The sequence below is a fragment of the Salvia hispanica genome, chromosome 6 (genome assembly GCF_029641045.1).
Source record: "Salvia hispanica isolate PSC_SH4W2 chromosome 6, Shi_PSC_v1, whole genome shotgun sequence".
Taxonomy (NCBI): Eukaryota; Viridiplantae; Streptophyta; class Magnoliopsida; order Lamiales; family Lamiaceae; genus Salvia; species Salvia hispanica.
This window is the reverse complement of record NC_142697.1, coordinates 13,373,315-13,390,084: the sequence shown is the minus strand read 5'-3', so window position 1 is coordinate 13,390,084 and position 16,770 is coordinate 13,373,315. Positions and strand designations below refer to the sequence as shown.

General features: G+C 32.8%; 1 long non-coding RNA gene across 1 annotated transcript; it reads right to left on the bottom strand.

The window, feature by feature from the left end:
• Positions 1-3,317: 3,317 nt before the first annotated feature.
• Positions 3,318-4,062, bottom strand: LOC125204139 (uncharacterized). The gene is made up of 3 exons (XR_007173498.2): positions 3,940-4,062; positions 3,558-3,825; positions 3,318-3,454 (listed from the first exon to the last, which is right to left on the bottom strand). It is a non-coding gene; the product is annotated as an uncharacterized LOC125204139 (long non-coding RNA).
• Positions 4,063-16,770: the final 12,708 nt, after the last annotated feature.

Sequence of the window (16,770 nt, the reverse complement as noted above, 5' to 3'; positions counted from 1 at the left end):
GTACTTTGCTAGGTCTTGTGGTTTAGGCACCCTCCCCCGACCGAGGCATAGATCTCGGACCCGATCCGTGGGGTGTTCCCGAGGGGGAGCATGTGGGAACCGGCCGCGAGGCAGGCCTCGTTGGGGAGGTCAGCGTAGGAGGTGGCGGCGGGTGGGCAACCCGCTTCCTAGGGTATGTTTCCCATGATTTGACATTTTTGCCCTTAAAGTAAGGGTGTATTAGAGTTCTCTCTCCTCTGTCCCACTCCTTGCACTGCCTGTTTCTGTTGATAATTCTCCTTGGTCAATCTGGCGGCTTTCAGAAATTTTTACTCCATTTCTTGCTCCATCTGCATCTACTTTGTCAGTTTGCCTGATCTACTTGGTTCAGCAGCACCTGCACACTTAACTCAAATTTGTGCATTATTTCACCAAAAAGCATATGAGTTCACCCAACTACCATTACATGAAACGAGCCTTATTAATAAGCACTTTTATATATAATTGAGGTATAAAAGTTATATAAATACTTTAACTGCTATTTGCAAATGTAGATATCATCTCTTTTTATCTATGTAAGAAGAATAAATATGGAATTTCTACTCGCTATAATCATGACATTAAATAAAATATTTTTTGCATATGAAATGGAGTATATAGTTTGTAAAGTAAACAATTTTTACCATCATTTTTGCATGTTTGGCAGGATTGTACACTTTATGGAAAGTTGGTCTCCATTCGCATAATATTGCTACCGTTTCAGATAAAACTTTGGTTTTGCTGTAATATAACAAATGTTACTTTTTATATGCTGATAGAAAGTTTCGAATTTATTTAAATAGATGTTGTTAAAGATGAAGTAATATAGTAAAAAAAAAATTGCTTAAAAATTGAAACTCTTACCGTGTTATCTCATCAGAGTGTTCATCTTCATATTCATATAGTGCTTCATTTTATTTTTTTCTTGTGATATTTGATTTGACTTTTGTACTAATTTGCTTGGTTGTGGTGTTAGAGTAATGAAGTTTTCAGCATTGTATGTTGCTCCATCTTCAATCCAACCATAGGATGGACGATGAACTCTCGAAGTGTTTGGTTGTGTAGAATAAGACATTGCTTGTTGAACAAATAATATTTTGGTGGCAATATGAAGTATTGGTAGTATATTACTACTAATAAATAGTAGTAGGAGTTTTTTAATACAATGAGCTCTGAAGTGACACGTGGTTAGTTTGTGCTATCAATTTAAACATTTTGTCTCTTCAATATCTTTTACAATAGTTGGCATTCTTATTTTGTTATTTCGATTGTTTTCAATATATATATTGAGAATTAAATCATGAATTAGATTGTGTAAAATTCAAATTTGAGTTAAAATAACTTAAAGTTGGATTGAGATTACATATAATTTAGATTGAGGTTCATATTGTAAAAAACAAGATATGTATAATTCATATTTTACCTAAAATAGATGGGATAAAATTTTCATTTTGAGTGTATTTTCCACTTTTAATTTGTAGAAATTTTTAGGATGTATTTTTATGATATTTCATTACGTATCATTTTTGAAACTCTCTTGGAAATGCCTGTTATATACAATTGACATATAAAAGTTATATAAATACTTAAACTGCTATTAAGTAAATGTTTTTAATCTTTGTGGGATAAATCATATTTTGATCAAAGTTAATGATTTAATGAGGTTTACTCTTAATTTAATACTAATGTCATTTTTTTTTAATTTCAATTTGCATACAATAAGTTTTTATTTATAATTTTAATTTAATGCTTTAGTAGTACTTTATGTTGTTTGAAGTAATTTAATTTGTACTGCCAGAAGTCCATACAATATGCATGGGATTTTACGTATTATTGAATTAAAGAGAGGATCATAGAGATATAACTAGTGATATAATAGGGTTTTAGATTTATAGATTTAATAATTGATTGTATTGCTTTTATAGTGGTTTTTGAGATATAAATATTTATGCAACTTGGTTCATTATTTGGTTGTTGTTTTCAAGATTTTGTATGTTTTGTTAGTATTGTTAATTATAGAGATATATAAAGATGCATGTATACTGAATTGTAAGAAGAAATACATTTATTGCGTATTGTATAGTAGGATTATAGTGGACGTTAAACATTGATTAACAAATTTATATTAATCGAAAAGTATTTATAAAAAGTCATAACAAATTCCATGATATTCTATATTGATGTTAGACATTTATACTCCAGTATTTATTGTAGTAACACATTTGATGATATATTGAATATATGTTATATTTAATCGGATGATGTACGTATGAGATATATTTTGGATTTTAGCATTTTTAATGTGAAAGGAGAATTGTCAGTCAGTGGTAGTGTAATGATGAATTTGAAAAGTATTTGTCATTAATATTTTGTCGATTCATTTTAGGTTTTGTATGTTTTCAATATGGTCCAGTTGTTTTATTTTGTGTATGTTTGTATATTTTGTATGCATTGAATGTTATTTATATTTATATTTAATTTTTATATTTTGAACAATTGGATTCAAGTAGTAGTAGTAGTAGTAGTACTATAAGTCGATATTTTACTTATAACAATTTTGAAGCAATTTCACCGGAGTTATTGTTGTAATAGCTTTCATATTGTACTTACAACAAGATATTTATTTTTAATCATATAAATATAGTAACTAACACAAGAGAGTAATATCATAATAGTCAAATAAGGTATGTTGTTTAATAATAGTACTTACTAACGAAAATATGAAAATAATAGTGTTTTGGTAGTAGTGAATATAAAAGCATAGATCTACTTGCAATATACAAATTTAACAATTACATACACACACAAATCTAAATATTACTATATCATAAATTCTAAAGTAATAAAATCTAAAAAAGTACTACTATGAATCAATTCATACAAATAGTACGATATCAGTAACCAAAATACGATATTAATCTATACATGTAAATTATTACATACATACATGAATCTCAACATTCTATCATAAATTTTTAATTAATCAAAATTTAAATTAATAGATGTTAATATTTGTAATGAATATGATGTTATCTATAATACTATCATAAACATAATACAAAACAGATAATAATTCATGTGTATGTGCAAGTTAATCTTTTTGTACTATTATGAGATAAAAGTGATACATTTTTACGAGTTAAGAATTTAACCCATTTTTTCAGCTATTATTTATTTAGTTTAACATAGTTTTTGATATATTTATTTTTAGATGTTTATATTTGTAATAAATATCATGTTATCGATAATTGCATCATAAATATAATTTAAAATAGATGTTAATTGATGAGTACATACTTGATATTGTCACTACGGTAGAGTACTTAAAACATAATCAATTAAAAATACATATTGTTTGTTCCACAAATTATAGTTTTTAAAATTTAATTACCTGATCAGCAATTCTTCAAAACATTCCATTTGTCATCTGTCATCACTGCAAAAGATATATTGCAAGATTGTTTTATTTATTTATCTATCAATGCAATATCGTGTATTGAGTTAGAGCATGAATTATGGACTATTATAATTTACGTTACCTCATTGTGGTTTTTGGCGTTTACAACATTGCGTAGCACCATCATATATATCTACGTAGAAAGAATTGGGTGAATTCAGATGAAAAGTCAAGACATCTCCAGCTTTCAAATCGTTATCCTTGTGGAATTTCTGCCATCCATCATCCAAGCACATTTTTCCGTATGGAAGTAGTTAGACTTCTACTGTCCAGAATTTTTGCCTGTTTTCAAGTTGACATGTTGGGCCTAGCTCACCTTGAAAATGTGTTTGAAATCTTTCTGGAAAGATCTGTTGTATTAATTAATATGAATGTTATAGTTTTTTTAATCTAGATGATACAAAGAATGTATTCCAAAAAAAAAAAAAAAAAACTAAAAGTAATAGATAAATTTGAATACGTACCATGTGTGATTGTTGACCGGATAAAATCATTGTGCAGAACTTTGTAACATTTTCTCCAGGGTTTCTCTCATCTGGTTGCATAGCCATTTTTTTAACAAATTGGACCTTTGAGATTTACAGAGAGAAAGATGGAAGATGAAAATGGTTTTAGATATGAGATAAAATTTACAGGAGTAATTGTGGTTGACTGGCAGGTGTGGAAATGGTTGTTGCCTTTATTGAATGTTAGGTGAGAAGGATTTTAATATTTTGTACTACTCAAGATGCGTATTCACTTTTCATTTACAATTGAGGAATTAAATAATATTATATTTTAATTAGATGAATACGTAACTAACTAATATTATAATTAGATGAATGTGTAACTAACTAATATATTAATTAGATGAAAAATAATTAATATTATTATAATTCGATGAATATGTACAAATATCAAAAAAGAATATTTATATATTTGAATAATCCCTCGTTCATCGTTCGAGTATAATTTTGCATTTGATGTTGTTGTGATTTTTGTTTTTATGTTTTGCCGAATTTATCTATTAATGCTCATGTTGTTTTATATTTTTTCCCAATAATATTTGAGGGTTTGTTGGAAAGATTAGTTTTATTATTCAACATGGAAATAGTTGTATATTGTGTACGCAAATTATGTAATAATATGATTTTGTATTTTTAATACTATTACCGATGATATTAATATAATCTATAGTATGGATAAATAAAAATTAGAATAGCTAGAAGTTACATTGTTTACAAAATTATATGAATGTCGGTTGTGTTTCTATTGCTAATGTTTACGTTACATATTTTATCGTGATTCATCAAAGTAGTAATGATTAATTACTCGTATACATTTAACTGTACTTTGTATATTAATAGTGATTTTTCTATGTTGTAAAGTTTAAAATTTATTTAATCACTTTTGTTATTATAAAAAGAAATTTATTTAATCACTTTTGTTATTATAAAAAGTAATAGTAGTACTATTTTAATTAAATCTCCTTTAGTTAATGTAGAGGGATTTTTATTTTTTCTTATAAATTTATAAGAAAATATGTATTCATAAATATTGTATTCTTAGATATTGTACTTTTTTGTTTCAATTGAATTGGTAGAACAAATTTTGTGCACAGAGTATGTTAAACAATTTCCTTAATTTTATACATATTTTCCATGAATTATGGTGTTACAAATGTTGTCTTCAAATTGTTTATCAATTTTTTATTATTAAAGTTTAAAGTGTGACTCATATATTTGAAGTTATGGAGTAGTAAATTTGAAGAATGTTGTCATGTGCTTTTATATGTAGTAGAACTATAAGTTGATAATTTATTTACAACTATTCTGAAGTAATTTCAAAGAATTAATATTGTATTATCTTTCATATTGTACATACAACATCATATTTATTCTTAAATATATAGAAATAGTAACTGATTCAAGAAAGTAATATCATAATACTCAAATAAGGTAAGATGTATAATAATAATATCTACTAAAGTAAATAAAAAAATAATAGTGTATGATAGTAATAAATAGAAAAGCATAAATATGGAGTACTTCATTGTGTTAGTTCTACGATAAATTAAATCCATGTTTTTTTACAATGGATGCACCGCAGTTGTCATTATTATCGATTTTGATATTTGATTCTCCAAATTATTTATCTGATAGTATGTATTCATAAATTTATAAGAATATTTGTATTCATAAATTATAGGGATACACAGATATTTAAAATTTTATTCCATATTTTATATATATATATATATGTATTCTCCATTGACAACTCAGTAATAAATTACTAACTCCGTCCCCCAAAATTTGCTATACTTTGACTCGACGCGGGTTTTAAGAAATGTAATGGAAAGTGAGTTGAAAAAGTTGGTGGGATGTGGGTCCTACTTTTAAAGTATTATTTTATAATAAAATGTGAGTAGGAATGAGTTAGTGGAATATGGGGTCCACTACCAAAAATGGTAAAAGTGAAGTGTATCAAATTTTCAGGGACGGACCGAAATGGTAATATATATCAAATTTTCAGGGACAGAGGTAGTACAATTGTAACTAAATGAATACGTAATAAATTATTCATATTTCACGTGCGGGAAATATACTAGTCTATAATCTATAAATATATAAAGCCACAGTTTGGCCAATTCATTTTTCCCGCCCATGTTGATGATATTTTTCACCAAATCATATGTTAAAATATAAAGAACCAAGTCAAGCCAATATTATTGCCAAGCTTTGTGGTAATAAATCTGTGATTGACAAGCCTCAAAAGTTTGACTGACGGCTGAAAAGCCTGTGGAAAGATGGAAATGTATAGCTACTAAAGAGCCTGTGGAAAGATGGAAATGTATAGCTACTAAAAAGCTGATTTTAATCTTGGTTAATTTGGCCATCTTTAAAACCAACAGTCAATAGCATTTTGATTACTAAAGTTTATTTTATCAAAAAATCCCCTCTGGGAGAGGTTACGCCAACTTGCAATTTGTTTTAGGTTGCAGAATTCCGTCATCTTGAGAGACGGTTTTTAGTTCTTTTTATTTTTATTTTGGGGTTATTCTAATTGATTAAAGTTGTCAAGCTTGAGTGCAATTGTTGCCAACATATTAACCCAAGAATCATTTGTCGAAATCAATCTTATCATATTTGTTTTATAGTACTTCCTTTTCTTTAAAAGTTGATTAGGACAATTTTTTTAAGGCATGAAATTTAAAAAATTGTATATTAAATTTTAAAATAGGAAGAGTAAAAGTATGAGAAAGGAAAATAGAGTAAAGTATAAAAGAAGATTTGCCACAAAAGAATAGACTCAATTATCTTGAAACAACTCAAAATGAAATACGATTCGACTATCTTAGAGTGGAGAGAGTATAATTTATAAAGTTTGTTGAAATTAAAGCCGAGTAAAATATGAGATTGTCCAATAAATATCCTCTAAATTATTTTTTTCCTATATATCAATATGCAAAGGATGTAAACATAAATACATTCTTAAATTAAGCTAAAAAAACGAATAAAAAATATACACACAAATATTAATGGACATTCTATCTCTAATCAATATAGCTTTGAAAAGATGTGAGAAAATTATTATATTCTTAAATGAGTGTAGAAAAATAGAAAATATTAGGAAATACAAAAATTATTACTCCAATAAGGAAATTTCACAACCAAATTCCCTACCGTCAAATCCCCATTCAATTTTAACTATCTCCTCCTGTTTCCATTCATTCATTAAATGTCTCAGATTTGCGGATTTAAAGAAATTGTTTGACTTATAAAAGAAACTAAGTAAAAAAAAATAGTGGAATATGAACCCCATCTTTATATACTCCCTCAATCCCAATTTAGTTGAGTCAAAACTTCTCGGCACGGAGATTAAGAAATTGTGTTGAAAAAGGAATAAAGTAGGAAAAAATTAAAAATTGTTGGAGTTTTATAATACTCCCCCGTCCCAAATTTATAGACACATTTAGTTATGGCACGGGTTTTAAGAAATTGGAGGAGTGTGTAATTAATGAAGTGAGATGGTGGAGTGTGTAATTAATGAAGTGAGATGGTGGAGTAAGATGATGGAGTGTGTAATTAATGAAGTGAGATGATAGAGTGTGTAATAAATGAAGTGAGTTGGTTGAAGGTGAGTCCCTTTTTTACTTTTTGGTTTTTTATTTTTGTTTTGGTTTATTTTTGTGTTGATAATGACAATTAAGTGTAATTTTAGTGAATAATGGAGTAAAATTTTATATCCAATTATGAAAAATTCTAAATGTGACTATAAATATGAGATGGATTTTTATAGCAAAATGTGATTATGACTTTTATTGAATTACATTTTTTTAAAGTGTGCATAATGATATTAGTTCTTTTTTATTATTATTATTTAGAATTATAAAATTATATGACCGTGCATAGTAAGGGTGATGATGATACTAGTTAAGATAAAAGGAGATATTAAAGATAAGTGTGGCAATTCGAATAAGTATGGTGGCGCCGGAGCCCCTAATTTCAACTTTGAAATGCCAATTTCTGTTTTCCTTGTTCCTCTTCACAACGCGGTTTCATCAAAGCATCATCGTATCTACAAATATATATTCTCAAGCATTCATCAATCTCTCAACCTTTTTTCTTCCGTCCTGAATTTACTTTCAACCTGCCCTGCAGGCTGCAGCGATCTAAAACAAAAAACCTAAAAGTGATGGCGGAATCTAACAGCTTGTTCAAGTCTAAGTTGGAATCAATCAGAGAATGGATCGTTGACAACAAGCTTCGCGCCGTTGGTAACTCTTCCTCCTCATCTATTTATTGTTTCTGGTTGTTGGTAGGTATCTATGGGTTATTCTGATTTGTGGTCAATGAAATTGGTAAAGGGGGATTGTGGGCAAGTGGAGTAATTGGATCATTGGCGTACAACTGGTCTCAGCCTGGCAAGCCAAGCGTCAAGATCATCCACGCCAGGTAAGTGCAACACAACATTAATTTTGCACGCACAAGCATTGACATTAGCTGCGTTGGCCGGAGCTGCAATAGTGGAGTACCAAGGTCCAAGATCACACTAAATCTCACCGTTACCCCAAGTTTCTTCCTCGCAACGATTAGGATCATTACTCCATAATTTATGTACTACTCCCCTATTTAAGTTAAACACTAGTTATCCACATTTTATCAAAGATTTACCTGGAAATTGTTCTTTTTTATTTTTTGTTAAATTCATAACATGTGACATGTCGAAAGTATTAATTATAGTTTTCTAAGTGTGTAATGTGTTATCTAATTGCAGTTGAATATCCTACCAATTTTTTTTTTAGAATTAAACTTTTAACAACATACTACAGAATTAAATTTTTAACAGCAAAATTCAACTCATAATGAAATTCTAAATACAGTATAATCCTAGAATTTAAATTTTTCGGCCCGAAACCCTCAGAGCATCCGCATCGCTGACTCGATGCGGGCTCGGTCTCGTCTCGACGAGACGAGCCAGCATCGAGACAGCGTTGCGAGGCTAGGCTCGTCTCGACGAGACGAGACATTGCGTCGCGCAACGCGTGCCGGCGAGGCCGGCCTCGAGCTGGCAAGACGACGCGCGCGCCCATGTGGCGCGCGCTGGAGCATTGCGTGATGCCCACTCGTCGGCCCGCGAGTGGGCGTCGGAATTATGACGTAATAAATTTTTATTTTTTTTATAAATTTGAAAAATTCGAATTTAATAATAAATAAAAAATTCAAACGGTCAAATGACGGTTGGGAACAAACGGTCGAATTTTTAAATTTTTTTTTCTTTTATTATTCTATAAATATACTCCATACTCCATTCACCATTTTACACACAAACACTACTCTCAAATTGTTGAAAATATGTCCGGCGATGGAAACTCCAGCGGCGGCTCCAGCAGGCGGCGCTCCGGCGGGTTCGACTTGAATTCGTTCGACGATTGGGCGAGCATGTACAACTGTTTGGGTACTCCCGGTTCGTCGCCGGGCACCCAAGGCTCGACCACCCCGCCGGCGTACCAAACACCACATTTTGATGTGGATGCATACTATTGTCCCTCCCCCCAGAGGTACGGGCAATCGCCGGGATTATCCCAAATTTCGGAGAATTTTTTGGCGCTTGAACGCAGTTTGCCCGACTGGCCAATTGGTGGAGGCTCCGGCTCCGGCTCCGGCAGGATCAGCCTCAGGCTCGGCGTCAATGCCGAGGAGGAAGAGGAGGAAGCGGAGGCAGAGGTTGTGGGAGACGGCACCCGTCATCCATACAGCCAAGCCGAGACGTTGGCTCTGTACGACGCTTGGATCAGCGTCTCGTACGATCCTGTCGTCGGGAATCAACAAACCCACAAGTGTTTTTGGCTAAAAGTCACCGAAGTTTACAACGCACGAAGGCCGAAGAATACCGTTGCCCGCAACGTGAAGATGCTCCGCAGTCATTGGGACCGATGCGACAGAGATGTCAAATAATTTTGCGCGATATACAGGGGAGAAGAGGCGAATTATCAGAGCGGAGCCAGTGGAGCCGACATTCTGAGAGCGGCGTTGCGGGTCTTCAAAGACGACGTCGGCAAAGATTTCAAGCTTGTCGATGTTTGGTCGCAAGTCCACCACCTTGAAACGCACGAAGCGCACGGCGCGTGGCCACTACTCGTCTAGTGATGGCGGTGAAGGCAACACCTCACGTGAGGGCACGCCAACCGATGATGCAGGGGGGTCTTCTTCCGGTACACGACGTCGGCCGCAAGGGAACAAGGCGGTGAAGGCGGCTAGAGCAAGGGGGAGAGGGAGGGGCCGCGGTGAATCAAGCCAGGCGGGCTCGGGCTCGGGCTCCGGCACGGGCATGGGCTCGCACACCCTAATGTCCATGTACCTAGTCGCCACGATGACAGACCTTTCAAAAATGACTCCTGGCCAAGTTTCAGCCCATATGGCCGGAATTGAGTATACTAGTATTAACACCTGTGCTATGCACATGACATAAGAGTTTCAAATTATGAATATAATATAAGAGTATAATAAATTTATAGAAAATATAAATTCAAATCAATATGAAGATTTAAAAAAATAGAAATGTAATTATCTTGTGTAACTCTAAATGAAGAATTTACTACTTCCTAATGAATGAAATATCTATACAATTTTAATTTATAATCTAAGTGAAGTAAAAATAATAAAAATTAATAACAAAAAGAAGATGTGTAACTATATAACTATATTAAAAAAATATGACTTAATTAGAATAAGATATACAAATATTATTTAAGTAATAGTATAACTATATATATTACTATGGTAAAAATGTCAAAGTTGACTTTTAGGTTTTCATTTACTACTGTTTTCTTAATATTCTAAATCCTAACATCTAAAATTTTAGAAAAACTGATATGAATATTATTCAATGATTTTCCCTTTTTCAAAACATATATTAATAATACGTAACTCTAAATAATTATTCATATTTATTTAGAAAATAAAAACAATTATCATGTTTTTTTTATAGAAAATATTCAAACCAAAAGAAAAATATTTATACGGGGAATAACATGATAAAACAAAACAATTTTGTCATTAAGCTAACGAATTCAGAATTTTAAAAAATTTCTTATAAAAGAAAAATTTATAATTTTTTCAATAATTAGTTACTAAATAAAATTAATATTACATTCATAGGGCCTGAATTAGGTTTTGCAAAATGGGCTTGACCCAATTCTTTAAAAAGTACAAATGCAAACATGTCTCGCCCATTTGAAACTAATTGACCCGATCCATTGACTACAATGAGTTCTCACATCTTCTTTCTCATTCTCCCTCGCATAACTCTCTGGTTCCAACCATCGGCGTCTCCCTTTTGATGCCGTTGTGTAGCGCTTGTCGCTGGCAACCCTCGAAACACACATCACGGCTCCACCCGACCGACCGACATGCTCAAGCTCCTGGTCCTCTGGTTAAAATTGTCAAAGCTCAAATGATATTTCTTTTTCCTCAAACGGTATGGTTTTGAATTTTCCTTTACTCCGGCCAGCACCATCTCGGCGCTGCTACCGTCGCCAAATGCGATGGCCTGCGAGGCTGATCTGCTCGTCCGCCTCCCCCTCCTCCCGTCTTCTCCTCGTGGGATGGCTGCGAGGCTGCACTGCTCGTCTGCCTCCCTCTCTCCTATCTTCTTTTTTATCCCCAGCACTGTACTCTCTCACGTCCACCTCCCTCGCTCATCTCTCTTCACGCCCGTCGTCACCCCTCCTGCATCGCCGCCTCCTACTCCTCATCTCCGGCATCTCTCTCGCCGTCTCACCCAGCGCACCACTGTGCTCTCCCGACTGTGCCGCGTCTCCGCCATTCTCTCTTTCTCCTTCTCACCTTTCTCTCTCATTATCACACCACAACCGCTGCTGCCATCCGCCGCCGCTCCGGCGATGATTGGGGGTCTTCCACGATGCATTCTTTCTTCTTCTCCCCTTTATCTCCCTATGTTTCATTTTGCAGATTCAATGTTGCATTATAATTGTTCCAAATCTTGATTGGGAAGCTATCATTTGATTGGACCAATTTTCTATCCAATAGTTGTCACTTTTCAAAATGACCAAAAGGGTAAACAAAATAGCTTCACATTTTCCCTCCAAAAAGGATAAAATTATCATTTCATCAAACTGTCACTTTAGATTAGTATAGATGAGAGCTCAACTTGGTATAGGTGCACCGCCGACTTCGGGGGATGATGATTCGCCGGCGGAGTAGTTTTTATAGTTTAATTTAGAGTATTTTAATTATGTATTTTTTTATTTTTTAGGATTTTAAATTATGTATTTTTTTTATTTTTTAGGCTTTTAAATTGTAATATTTATTTTATTTTAATGAAGTGTGTTTTTATTAATTAAATTTATTGGAATTAAAAATAACAAATGAAATTGAATGAATAGTTAAGAGATGGAGGGATGCAAGTGTTGTCTCTTAGTTAAGAGATGAGCTGAAAAGTACAGTGGGGCCCATGAATAGTGAAGAGATGAGACGGTTAAGAGACGGATAAGAGACAACGTTGCGGATGGCCTCACTCTTCACTTCATCCCAAATACTCCCTCCGTCCGCGAATAAGAGTCCCGTTTTTCATTTTAGTCCGTCCAAAAATAGGAGTTCCAGTTCATTTTTACCATAAATGCTAATAGGGTCTCACCTTCCACTAACTCATTCCACTCACATTTCATCTAAAACTAATAGTATATACAAGTGGGATTCCTATTCCACTAGTTTTTTTCCAGTCATTTTTCTTAACATTTTTTAAAAACTCGTACTGCCAAGAAATGAGACTCGTAATAGCGGATGGATGGAGTAACGCTTAAATCCATTCTCCTACGTCAATGGATCCAAAAAATCTGACTTCACAATTTTAGGCTTGGCCCAAATACGCAATGAAACTTTGTTCAACGTGAACGACAAAAGTTAGGAGAAAAAATTCCCGAGTCAAGGAATACCAAGGTGGCAATCCTATTTGGTATATCACACCCTTAAATTTTTGACAAATAGAGATATATTTAACCTCAATTCCAACTAGATATATAAATTATGGAAACAATCAAAACATAAATGCACACCCTTTTATATGGAAAATTTATGCATATTCTATACTAGGGGTGGCGAAACGGGTTACCCGCGGGTATCCGCACCCGACAAGTCGGGTACCCATACCCGATTTTAGCTAAATTGGTTGTCCCAATACCCGCCCCGTGATATACCGGGATTACCCGATACCCGTGTCGGGTATCCCGTACCCGGCATTGCGGGTACCCGTACCCGACCCGAAATTCGAATAAAAAATTTGAAAACCATAATAATCGTCAATGTTCCCTAATTTACTTAATTAATATTGATGGTAAAATAGATTAAGAATAAAAGTGAGGGGACTCTATAGCTAGTTCCGATGAGTTTTCAATTGTATGTTCGTCGGAATATAAAAATATTTCAAAAGAACTCTTAGAGACATTTCATTTTCTTCACTCATTTTGGAAAAGTAATAATATAAGAACTCTCACTATATTATTATCTCTCTTACTTTATTTTTTTCTCCATTCTAACTATTTATTTTTAATTTTTCAAAATGAATGTGTATATGGCTATTATTATTTAACTATTTATTTTTTTCTCTAATTTAACTATTTGAAACGTCTCTATTAATATGGAATGGAGGGAGTATTAAAAATGATATATGGCTCTAATACTAATAATAACGGGTATTAACGGGACTAAAGGGTATACCCGTACGGATAGTGGGTATACCCGCTACCCGCAAAACTCTAAAATACACTACCCGATCCCGCCCCATTTCCCGTTATCGTCGGGTATCGGGTACCCGATACCCGGCGGGTAGCGGGTCGAGATGGAATTACCCATTACCCGCTACCCATTTTGCCACCCCTATTCTATACTATATAATAGACACACTATATGTAAACACTAATATATACCCACATAATATATAGTAATTGAAATGACGAGCAATTTTGTTTTGAATAGTAGTTTTAGTTTATAAAATTTTTATTTAATTGCTTTAAATTGCAACAATCATTTGTCTTATTTTTTTTATGAAGTTTTTTCGTGATATATTGAGAATGATTAAGACAAATTACTTGTAAACTCTATTTTAGTAATTACTTGTAAGTTGCGACAAATTAAGACATTTGGATTTGTAATCCATTTTTTAATTCAGGACTTTAGATTATGCATTTTTTAATTTGTACTATTATTTTAGGAATTTTTATTTAAATAGTTTCAAATTTATATTATTTTATTGTTATGTTTTATAAATATCATAATTCATATAAATATATAAAATTGAATAATATAAAAAGTGATGAAATGAAGAAATTGAATTGTAGCTAGATTTGGAATTGAAAATGGAGATGCGTTATGGGTGTTGTGACTATAATATGAAATACTAATGTGACAACAATAAAATGGAATTGTAACCGGATTTGGTGCTTCATTTAAAAAATGGAAATGTAACTGGATTTGGTGCTCAAAACGAAGGTATGTAATTTTATAATTATTCGGAATTCTAATTATTAATTTTGAAATTGTAATTCAATTTTAAATCCAAGTAATTTTGTGAAACCAAACATTAGATTTAGAATCGAAGGCTCTAGTTCCAGTATAACACTCTCAATATCCAACAAAGTAATTTCAGCTCACACGGAGGATGGTAGATAGAGAGAGTACCTTTATTTATGTCGACGAACATGTGAAATTGGGGAACTGAAATTGATGGGAGTATAACCGTAATCTTCCATGCAGTTCTTGGTCTGAAAAATCGATGTCACACAATTGCAGGCTTGCATTTACTTCTAGGGTGGGTAAGAAATGTGTCTTACGCATTTAACAGCCTTTGATAATCATACTATTCTCCTGCAATAGAGTTTTATAGACTGGTGAAGAGCGTTTGGTCGAAAGGATTGTAGAACTTGATATGAAACCATCCGAACTTGATACGAAATTGAACGTTGGACGGGAACAAAATGGATGATGTACATTTCAAATTATTCTGCCATATATAGAAATAAATCCATATAATGAATTTATTTTTTATTTAGAGCATCCACAGTGGTGCGGATGTCCCGGCGGACATCCCAAAAACACCTTCTGCCGTCATAAGGATCTCCAACTGCACTGCCACGTTATAAGGACATCCCACTGCACAATGACGAACATCCCCAAGGACATTCTGGCGAACATCCACAATAATAGAAATTAACAAATTCACAAATATGCGAATTAAAATTTCGATACGAATACGGAGAAAATGCAACGATTTTATTTTTTTTTAAAAAACATACATATATATTTAAATTTTAAAAAAATACATAGTTCAAAAAAAAAAAAAAAAAAAAACCATCCCAAATTAAAAAATGATTCAAACAAAGTTACATGTTATGCCTTGAATCTATATAGTTGCTGCTAACCGAACGGGGGTCTCGCGGTATGATATGTTTTTGTTTTAGACCTTCATTTTCGACGATAATACATGCGTTAGAGTTTTTAAAGAAATCGTATATATAGAGTTTTCAACGAGCTGTATATATAGAGTTTACAAAAATAATTTAAAAATTGGGACGTCCGTCGGGAACTCGCAATGGCGGGCGTCGTCGCAAATCTGCAGAACTCTGGTGTCCTCAATGCACGTCCGTGTCTGTCGGACGTTTGCCTAATGGCGGACGTCTCGCGCAGACGTCGGGCACGCCGGTCTGACGTCCGTCGGGACATCCGCGTTGTGGATGGTATTAGAGATTTGATTTGAAGCATATTAATATGGCAGGTAACAGGTTCTGTGTGAAATATAAACATATGTCAGTTCAATCTATTTTGATTGACAACTCACACAAATAAATCAATAGAACTATAAATCTATAATAAATGAAGCCCTGATTACGACAAAAGGCCTTTTTCTCTATATCCATTTGAGTCCGCGACAGCAATCATTCTCATTGCTTCAATTCAAATAAATTATCTTAGCAACAGTTTTAGTGTAATGAATCCAATAGTTCAGCAGATAACAATTGTGTTTTAAGTGGCAAAATTAAGACACAAGTTTAACAGATTTAATCGAACTCTCTAACTGTACACACAATTGTTCATATACTATAATACGATATGCATCATATAATTAAAATATGTGTTTGTGTTAGTTTCGTACCTGAATGTTTTTTTTTATTTTTTATTTTTGATACCGACTAAGAAACTGTGCGAATATATTAACAAATTAAGTTGCGATTTCGAAATCATATTCATCAAATTCCTCAACCTCTCAATGGAGAAATTGAAAGTTTGAGGAAAACATAACCGAATTTGGTGGATAGATAGGATAATATAATCTGGAAAAAAGAATGATTGAGTTCCTAAACCCATAATGAAAGCTTGAATATGAGGCAAACATATATAGACAGAGAGGCAAGCATGCTACTTTGTCTTTATTATTACTAGTAATATATAGTAGTATTAAATAATAATGATCATAACCATTGATTCTTTTAATTTATTCAACTACACACTGCACCATCCTTTTTTCCAAGGGAGAAAAACAATGCATCATGTATTATTATTAATTATTAATACACGCCTTCAACTTTGAATATTATATATACAATCTTACAATTAATTTATCTTTATGTAAAGTGCGCAGCACGATGGACACAAATGAGGGAATTGTTTTATACTATAGAGAAATGATGCTTGTAATTAATTATTAGTATAACAAAATTGGAGCCATGGCCCCATATATATCTTCTTTTTTCTGTAAATACAAAAAGCTTGATACCCTAACAATAACTTGTCAAATCCCAT